Raw genomic sequence first — 8282 nt, 5'->3', positions numbered from 1 at the left:
GCGGTTTAAAGTGACGAGTAGTGCGATCATCTGGGACAATGTCGGTTGTGCAAATGTTACAGATACTCCTCAATCAGTGTGCAAATGGAGCAGATGCTACTCTGGCATGAGTGGCCAGTATATGCAAATAGTGCAGCATGGCGAGACAACTACAGTGAGTGCACAAGTAATAAATAATTGGCCCCACAGAAATGTGACAACGAACTCAAGTCAAAAAATTGCCAGCTTGTTGTAATGGAATTATAGGTTAGGTGTTTAAGAAGTTGATCGCAAGAGGGAAGAAGCTGTTGGAATGTCTACTAGTTCTAGTTTGCGTTGATCGGTAGCGCCTACCTGAGGGAAGGAGCTGGAAGAGCTGGTGACCGGGGTGCAGACGGTCCGAGAGGATTTTGCACGCCCTTGTCTTAGTTCTGGCAGCGTGCAAGTCCTCAATGGTGGGTAGGGGGGTACCGACAATCCTTTCAGCAGTTTTGATTGTCCGTTGCAGTCGGAGTTTGTCCTTTTTTGTAGCAGCACCAAACCAGACTGTGATGGAAGAACACAGGACCGATTCGATGACCGCTGTGTAGAACTGTCTCAGCAGCTCCGGTGGCAGGCCGTGCTTTCTCAGAAGCCGCAGGAAGTACATCCTCTGCTGGGCCTTTTTGAGGACGGAGTTGATGTTGTTCGCCCACTTCAGGTCCTGAGAGATTGTAATTCCCAGGAACTTGAAGGTCTCGACGGTTGACACAAGGCAGCTGGACAACGTGAGGGGCAGCTGTGGCGAAGGATGCCTCCTGAAGTCCACGATCATCTCTACCGTCTTGAGCGTGTTCAGCTCCAGGTTGTGTCGCCCGCACCACAGCTCCAGCCGCTCCGCTTCCTGTCGATATGCAGACTCGTCACCGTCCTTGATGAGGCCGATGACAGTGGTGTCATCTGCAAACTTCAGGAGCTTGACAGTCGGGTTCGCTGAGGTGCAGTCGTTCGTGTAGAGAGAGAAGAGCAGCGGAGAGAGGACACAACCTTGGGGCGCCCCAGTGCTGATGCTGCGTGTGGATGAGGTGGCCTCCCCCAGCCTGACCTGCTGTGTCCTGCCCGTCAGAAAGCTGTAAATCCACTGGCAGATGGCAGGTGAGACGCTGAGTTCAAGCACTCCTGGAAGGATTATTCCGGCATCCTTTGCACCTCTGTTGTCATGGCCGCCGTGACGTCGGCCACATCTTGAAAACGGGTCCCCTTAAAGGTCAGAGGACAAAGATGTTATAGGGTCAGTTAAAATTCATATTTGCATTGTTTATATGTTATGTAATGCATGCGCGACATTTCCAGCAAGTTCTCAACTATAGTTTAGCTAAAAATTAGGTTTTTAGGCGTATTGAGCACTCCCCGAAAATCGAGATGTGGGGGTCTAGGTACTCTATTCACCACAAGGGCTACCGGAAGTGACGTTGCAATTGCCAAACACGGCGCGCTACACTCTGTACGCAGTGGTGAGCAATGTGTTGGTATATGAGGAGGAGGAGGATTTCAAAGTACAGGAGCACCCAACTGAACATGGCATCCTCAAACCGTACATGTTTGAGCCAATCAGGAGGTCGGAACCTGACAGAGACGACAATGAACAGCCAAGTAGCAGCTGTACAACAGAAAAAGAGAGTGGCCACTGGTTCGATATAACGGTACTGCCGGCAGAATAGACAACAGAGTGGATTGGAAATACAGACTGGTTTGTGTGTGCGACAAGTTGTGCGGGGTACGGAAGGTACGGAGGAAGGTGCCCGAGCCCCCGGCCCCCGTGCGGGATGGGGGCGCACGGCGACTTCCCGAGAGCGCGGCTCCGGGGAGCGCACCCCAAACCGCTGCCGCCCGAGCGCGCCTACATTAGGATGGCCTCGCCCCGCCCACCGGCCTGTCTGGGCCGAGGCGTCCCGCCTCCGCCGCAGGCAGCGTGTTTCGCGCGAAACACGGGTGCGGTCCCCGTCCCCGGTGTGGTTTCTCAATCGATCGATCGATCAAAATGAGTATATAATGTATATATAAATGAGAGGCGATCAAAATGAATCACTATAGGATATAAGATTGAAAAAAATCGAACGAATATATGTAAATAAGATCCGATCAATTCCTTACAATTACAATTTTTTAATATATTGGTTTTATATTGAAGAGAAAGACACTAAAGTAGTATAGTAAAACACCCCAACTTTTATTTGTGAAAAAGCAACACACAGCCAACAATTTTTTTTAAGAGCAAAAAACACGCTGTCGTCATTGTTGTCGTCAATCAATCAATAAAAATAAAGAAAGCTATATATCTTTGTGTGCCACGTGTTCACTGTGATGGGTTAAATGCAGAGAACAAATTTTGTGAGCATGCATGTTCATGACAATAAAAGATGATTCTTCTTTGGCAATCATTTTAAAAATTTTGTCAAATCCAAGAATGCATCGTTTTACAAGGAACAAATTGATAAATAAATCCATAAATCAATCAAAAATAAAGAAACACTCTCTATATTTGGCAATCGTTTTAAAAAGAACAAATAAATAAATCAATAAAAACAAAAACACTATCTGTGCATAGGTCAGATGCCACTGAACATTTGGAGGGAAGTAAAACGTTTGGGGGCTTCCTCCTCAGGAGGTGGCAAAACCAGATAGGATCCCAAGAGAGTCCTGATTGTATCCCGGGAAACGAGGCTTGTAAGTGGTCAGAAATTGCAAGCAACGACAACAGCACCACGCCAGATGCTGTTGTGTGTTGGGGGCACGGGGGGGGGATTGTTGGGAGGTTGAGGCAGCAGATGGCGTACGGGCCGATGTTGGGTCTGTGTGTGAGAAGAAAGAGCAAAATGAGAGGATGCATGGAAAGGGAAGACGACTGAAAGACGCATACGCAGATGTGTTCTCCAGCATTACCTTTGATTGTGCCTCGTCCCTCTTCTTCTCAGCAAGCAAGTCTTCCACCGAATGCCCTGCCGACTGAGAGCAAAAGTGCTCGTTCCTGTAACGGCTGTGGCCAAATGCTTTGGACTTGGGGTTTCCACAGAGCTTGCATGTATGTTGAGTCGCATTTCTCCTTTTGGGACCACCACTGCTGCCAGGGGCGCTGCTGACACTTGGAGTGGCGAAGCCCATATGCGGCCGTATCTGATGCTCCCGTATGCTAGCAGCAGGGGACGAGGATGAAGCGGACACAGCAGCCGAAGCGGACACAGCAGCGGCAGCAGCGGAGGAGGACGAAGCGGACACAGCAGCAGCAGCAGCGGAGGACGACGAAGCGGACACAGTGGCGGAGTAGGGCGAAGCGGATGCAGCAGCAGCGACGGCGACGGAGGAGGATGAAGCGGACACACGCGCTGCAAAATGTTCTGGCAGGACAGGCCCTCTGTGAGTGACTGCCAGACCAGTCAGGTGTCGTTCGGGTGGTGGTATTCCAGGCCTTTACTGGGCTGCACCGCCTTCTCCAGTAAAGGCTTGAACGGTGGGAGTGCCTCTGCTGCGACCTGGTCTGCATGGGCGCCGGAAGCACTATGCACAGGCCCCTGGCCAGTTTCTCCTTGCTTCTCCTGTTGTACCTAATAAAATAAATAAATAAAAGGCAAAATAAAAATGCACAAAATATACAGGCCAGGGTGCAAGTGAGCGAGTCTTACCACTGTGAAAGGGTCCGGTGATTGACCTCCACCAGCTGGATGGGAGTGGCGGCCAGCAGCTGCACAGACCTGCAGATCTGTTTGATGCGCCCGAAGTCACGCATCACTAACCCCTATCGGCTCATCCGGATTCCGGCCAGGCTGTGGCCCTGAGCGTGGATGTGGCACAGCTCGATGAAAATGGCCTCCATCTTCCTGCTCACACTCGGGAAGTGCGCCACCTCCGTGCCCTTTCCGATAGCGAGGCGGCCCTTGGACAACCTGTCCTTGTGCCGCGTGGGAAGGGCAAGGGGGGCCTTGTCCCTGGAGTCCAGCTTCACCCACAGATTCCTGATGTTGGCCACCTGCGACTGAGTGACAAAGGGACACAGACGCAGCTCCACCAGCGCCGACGCCAGGCGGCAGACGTGCTGGTAGCCTGTGCGTCCGTCCGGTCAGAGGACGTCCTGCCTCAAACGGGCGGCTTTTGGTCAAACTGGCAATTCAGCAAAAAAGACAAATGGACGGAGAGGCCTACATCCTCTACGTGGGCGTCTGGAGGTGGTGGGGGCGCAGCCGTCCTGTCCCTGTCCTGGCACCCCATCATGGACTCAGACAAGGCCATGAACTCCGGGTCTCCTTCGTCCGGCCCTTCCACGTCGACCGCCCCGTCCTCCTCCTCCTCCTCTTCCTCTTCCTCCGCCACCTTGTCCATCCAAGCAGTCGGGTCCTCATCCTCCCCCTTCTTGTCACGACCGGGGTACGGATGGAACACGGCGCCGGTCTGGGCGTACAGGTAGTCCAAGCCGATGAGCTCCCCTGAATGCAAGCAATTTCAAGTCAGAACGTGTCACGCCGGTGGGAGAGAGAGGGAGGGGGTTGGCCTGGGACGCCCCTATGACTTACCGGTGTACTCCCCCGGCGGGGTGTAGTTTTCCACCACCGTGCGTTTCAGCAGCTTCTGCGTCAGCTTTTGGAAAGCGCTGAGCAGGCAGGAGTTTTAGCAATGTGTCAAGGTCGTCGACAGCCCCACCACCACGGCTGCCCTGGCTCGGTCCTCATTCCACCGGGTCAAGCCCTCCAGCAGGTAGACCTGGAAGTGGAGGGCGTTGGCCACGGTGCCTGCCAAAGAGGACAGAAGGAGAGTTACGCTTGCCCGACCGCCAATGATCCCCGCCACAAAACGCTCACATGGAATGAAGCGGCACTGGTGGAGGTGGAAGCACTCCAGGGAAGTGGAGCCTCGCGCGCACTTGAATATCGGAAGCTTGATGCCACCTCTCGTCACCTCCCTCACCTTGGTGTATATGGGGACGCCGGGCGGGTCCTAGATGCAGGCCATGTGCTGGCGCTGCGTGTCCCAGATGTGCCGAGTCTTGGCCTGGTCGAGAAGAGCCATGCGCATCGTATCCTTGGCCTCCCAGAAGTGGTCCAGCACCTCCTGGATGAGCCGCTCCGTCTCCTTGGCCCCTCTGGTACGGTGACGGCAGTGTCGGGCCAGCTGCCTGGCCGAAAGAGTGACCGGTCGGCCGCCGTCCGCGCCCTGCTTGGCCCGTCTCAGCAGGTTCCTGTCCTCGGCGTCCCACTCGAAGATGGCCAGGGACAGCCTGGCCATGAAGGGACCATAGAGGATGTGGGCGTCTGTGGTCACCACCCCTGGCGAAGCGCCGCATGAGGTGCCACACGCACCATCAGATCCTTCCAATCGCCGAACATGGCTGCGACCTGAGGCACGCGGGAAAAGAGAGAGTGTTAGAGTGGGACGCGAAAGAGCCTGCGCGCCAAAGAATCAATTTCACCTACCTTGCCCTTCCCGGTGGCGCAGCAGCATTCGCGGTCCACGTACAGAAGCTGAGGCGGGGCCTGTCCCGCCTCAGTGTCAGCAGCGGGCGGCGTGGCGGCAATGGAAACGACGCGCACCCTCGGACAACTACGTACCTTCTTGGTGGAGTCCATCTTCAGCACGCTCCTGAAGGCCGACGTGATGCGGGCCTTGCTCTCAGGAAGGTGTCCAATCACCGCCCTCACGAAGGCGGCCAGAAGCCAGACTGTGCGGGGCGCATGCACCCTAGAACGCCGGTGGGAACACCAAGCTGCTCCAGCACGGAGAGGTACTCCAAACTATGCCTCAGCCACTCCAAGGTATGCCCCTCCTGGATTTTCCGTCGCAGGCTGGTGACGGAGTTGCCCAACGAGTGGTCCTTCAGCATGTGCACCACCTTCAAGTCGCAGGCCAACCTAGCGGGAAGAAAAGTGATGCGGCGATGTGCGAGGCTGAGCCGACGACCACCGCTCGCTCGGTTCCTTTCTTACTTGTACGTGAGGACGGCCGGGAACTTCAGCTGTTGGTACATGCTCATCTGCTGGATGATGGCTTCTTCCCAGGCCGAGTACTTCCGGCGGCAGCCGTTGCACTCCAGGTACTCGGTGCCCATGAAGTACCACTCTTGGAGGTCCAGCACCCGCCGCCTGGTCCGGTACAGCCCGCCTCCGGTCAGCCGGTGCCGGCAGTAGGGGGCAGGCCAGCTTCAACCCCCACATCTTGTACGGCGCCCAAAGGAAGAAGCGGTGGTGGAAGAAGGCCTGGGAGGAGGTGGGGGGCTCGGTGTAATAAAGTGGCGTTTTGGGGGGGTGCCACCATAGCTGGATCTCCGACGTCAGGACCATTTTCCCACGGGAGCATTTGACGTAGAGTGCTTTGGCCAGCCATTCGTGCTCGGTCTCCGGCAAAGTTTTGCGCCAGCCCTTCGGCAGCACCTGTGACAGACTGGATGATGACGACACTCTGGTAATAAGTGCGGGGCACCCGCACAGGCACCCGTGTGCCTGCCCGTGTTGCAATGCCTACCTTTGTGTCGGGGGTCGACTCTGTGCCAGCTGTCTGCCCTCTGGCAAGTGCACCTACGCCAGAGGCGGACGCGGCGGAGGTTGAGGCGGCTGCTGACGGTTCCTCAGACACTGTCGAGTCGAGACATTGCTGTCAGTCTAATTTCATTCTCACTCAGACTACGCAGTCGAGACATTAAATTCACTCACGCTGAGACTCGACTTCTGCGGCGGCTTCCATTAGCTGCTGGTCAGACGGCTCACCCTCTCCTGTAAAGAAACGCCTGTAAGTGTCAACAATCATTTTTAATAATGATGATAGTCTCTATGATGACCACGTTTACCTGCGTTGTACTTGGCCTGTCTGTCTCGGCCCAGGATGTACTGTTGGAAGGAGTGCAACCGCGAGCCCTGGAACACCTTGGTCTTCCTCATCCATGCCACGTATCTAGGATAGGATCATTTCATTTAACCTAACCTCCCTCATTTTGGTTAATGACATTTTTCACAGGCAATAAGACAACTTGCGATCGATGCTCCTCACCGGGGGAGTCGTACAGGAAGCGATAGGTCTCATGGTAGTACTCCCCAAACTCCAGCAGCTTGTCATCCATCTCCCTAACCACCGGCGCGCCCATGAGCATCATGCGGTTGCGGACGGCCAGGGACATGTCCGGGAACAGCTGCGCGTAGGATGCCAGGGCGTCTTTGTTCCGTGCCAGGGGCGACTGTGACGTGTCTCCGCCGTCCCGCTCCTTCTGGTGAGAGGCCAGGATGGAGCAGGCGTAGCCCACGTCATTGCTCAGCAGCTACTTGAAGGTCCGGCCCCGGTATTGACCAAACTGAAGCTCACACTCGCTGAGCACCAGCTGCCATCACCCGGGGTCTCCTCCACCCTGGACCACACGAGCCTTGGCGTCCGCCGTCACCTGATCCGCCATTTTGCAGGTCGTGACCGTAGCTGCAGACCTACGACCATGACCAATTTGTCATTATAATCAAATAATGTCACACGTGATAGCAATGTACATTTATTGGGGGGGTGGCATCTTCATCATCATCATCACGCTCCTCCTACAGTGTACCTAGAGGCTCGGGCTATCTTGGAGGCTTCCTTGGAAGACTCCAGAGTCAGCTGGAATTCACAGCCCTACTTGTATTTCGTAAATTTGAAAACACACAGTTGTGCTCATATGTTTGATTACCCAGGCAGAATTTGTAAGATGGGTACAATTCTTTAAAGAAAACATGAAGGACAAAGCGAAACATATTTAATTTTATTTTAATAGGATTCAAATTAAACAGTCAAGCATTTCAGGAAAGCTTTTTTAAACAAAACATAACCATAAAGAAATTAATGATGGTTGTTGTTCAGTCATCAGTCATATTTATATAAAAAAAAAAACATTTCACAAATTCTGCCAGGGTATGTAAACTTATGCGCACAACTGTACATATATGCAGTCATACGTACCCCTGTCATATTGGAATGAAAGTGTAGGCTACATCTTTTTTTAAAACCACTAGGTGGCAGTGGCATTTTGGAAGGAAAGTGTACTGCTTTTCGTAACTACTAGATAGAGGCATACATTAAAAAATGTGATTTTTTTCCATTTGCCCCTATACCTATATGTAATGCGCACTATTGATTTTGGACACCTTTTTGGGGGGGGAGGGGGTGGGGGGGAATGTGCATTATACACGAGAAATGACGGTATATCTATAAAGTATTTTATTGGACGTACATTATGTGCATTTGGTCAGTATTCTTCTGGTTTCTTGGCGAGAACACTCTAGAAAAAGAGACACTGTTCTCTGTGGGTTTTAATTTTAATTTCT

This window comes from Phycodurus eques, chromosome 1 (genome assembly GCF_024500275.1).
Source record: "Phycodurus eques isolate BA_2022a chromosome 1, UOR_Pequ_1.1, whole genome shotgun sequence".
NCBI lineage: Eukaryota > Metazoa > Chordata > Actinopteri > Syngnathiformes > Syngnathidae > Phycodurus > Phycodurus eques.
The sequence above is the reverse complement of the archived record's forward strand: the minus strand, read 5'-3'. Positions refer to the sequence as shown.